Raw genomic sequence first — 2,038 nt, 5'->3', positions numbered from 1 at the left:
TTCCCTTACATCATAAAAAATTCAAAAATCAAAAAAATATCTCTCCCTTTTTCTCTCATCAAATTCGAAAATTTGAGTTGACTTTTTCAAAAATTTTTAAAAATCAAGTTGTTTCTTATGAGTCAAATCAAATTTTCAATTTGAAAATCTTATCTTTTTCAAACTCTTTTTCAAAAATCAAATCTTTTTCAAATTTCTTAGTTATTTTCGAAAATAACATAATCAATTAATGTTTTGATTCAAAAATTTGAAGTTTGTTAATTGCTTGTTAAGAAAGATTCAAACTTTGAGTTCTAGAATCATATCTTGTGATTTCTTATGAATCAAGTCATTAATTGTGATTTTAAAAATCAAATCTTTTTCAAAACTAATTTTAATCATATCTTTTCAAAAATATCTTCTTATCTTATCTTTTTCAAAAAATATCTTTTCAAAATATCTTTTCTAACTTCCTAACTTCTTATCTTTTCAAAATTTGTTTCAACTAACTAACTAACTTTTTGTTTGTTTCTTAACTTTTTCAAAACTACCTAACTAACTCTCTCTCTCTAATTTTCGAAAATATCTTCCCTCTTTTTTCAAAAATTTCTTTTTAATTAACTAATTATTCTTATTTTTATTTTTAATTTAAAAAAATTTTTTTTTTCGAAAAAATACTAACAATTTTCAAAAACCATTTTCGAAAATCACTAACTCTTTTTCAAAATAATTTTCGAAAATTATCCCTCCCCCATCTTATTCTATTTATTCATTCATATCCTAACATCTCATCTCACATCTCTGCCATCCTCACAGTTGTGTTTCTTCCATTATATTACATTCTTTGTCTCCCCCTCTTCTTCTACTCACACAGGGATCCTTATACTGTGGTATAAAGGATCTCTATTATTATTATTATTATTTTTCTGTGCCTTCTTCTTTGTCATATGAGCAGGAGCAAGGATAAGAACATTCTTGTGGAAGCAGATCCAGAACCTGAAAGGACTCTGAAGAGAAAATTAAGAGAAGCTAAAATACAACAATCCAGAGATAACCTTTCAGAAATTTTCGAACAAGAAAAGGAGATGGCAGCTGAAAATAATAATAATGTAAGGAAGATGCTTGGTGACTTTACTGCACCTAATTCCAATTTACATGGAAGAAGCATCTTCATTCCTGCCATTGGAGCAAACAATTTTGAGCTGAAACCTCAATTAGTTTCTCTGATGCAGCAGAACTGCAAGTTTCATGGACTTCCATCTGAAGATCCTTTTCAGTTCTTAACTGAATTCTTGCAGATATGTGATACTGTTAAGACTAATGGAGTAGATCCTGAAGTCTACAGGCTCATGCTTTTCCCTTTTGCTGTAAGAGACAGAGCTAGATTATGGTTGGATTCTCAACCCAAAGACAGCCTGAACTCTTGGGATAAGCTGGTCACAGCTTTCTTAGCTAAGTACTTTCCTCCTCAAAAGCTGAGCAAGCTTAGAGCTGATGTTCAAACCTTCAGACAGAAAGAAGGTGAATCCCTCTATGAAGCTTGGGAAAGATACAAATAGTTGACCAAAAAGTGTCCTTCTGACATGCTTTCAGAATGAACCATCCTGGATATATTCTATGATGGTTTATCTGAGCTATCAAAGATGTCACTGGACACTTCTACAGGTGGATCCATTCACCTAAAGAAAACGCCTGCAGAAGCTCAAGAACTCATTAACATGGTTGCTAATAACCAGTTCATGTACACTTCTGAAAGGAATCCTGTGAGTAATGGGACGCCTATGAAGAAGGGAGTTCTTGAGGTTGATACTCTGAATGCCATATTGGCTCAGAATAAAATATTGACTCAGCAAGTCAATATGATCTCTCAGAGTCTGCATGGAATGCAAGCTGCATCCAACAGTACTCAAGAGGCATCTTCTGAAGAAGAAGCTTATGATCCTAAGAACCCTGCAATAGCAGAGGTAAATTACTTAGGTGAACCTTATGGAAACACCTATAACTCAACATGGAGAAATCATCCAAATTTCTCATGGAAGGATCAAAAGCCCCAACAAGG

General features: G+C 32.6%; 1 non-coding gene across 1 annotated transcript; it reads right to left on the bottom strand.

The window, feature by feature from the left end:
- Positions 1-1,460: 1,460 nt before the first annotated feature.
- On the bottom strand, positions 1,461-1,568 carry LOC112724328 (small nucleolar RNA R71). Its single transcript, XR_003163496.1, has one exon. It is a non-coding gene; the product is annotated as a small nucleolar RNA R71 (small nucleolar RNA).
- Positions 1,569-2,038: the final 470 nt, after the last annotated feature.

Source organism: Arachis hypogaea, chromosome 11, assembly GCF_003086295.3.
Source record: "Arachis hypogaea cultivar Tifrunner chromosome 11, arahy.Tifrunner.gnm2.J5K5, whole genome shotgun sequence".
Lineage (NCBI taxonomy): Eukaryota > Viridiplantae > Streptophyta > Magnoliopsida > Fabales > Fabaceae > Arachis > Arachis hypogaea.
Note: the sequence above shows the minus strand (reverse complement) of the source record. Positions and strands in the feature narration are given on the sequence as shown.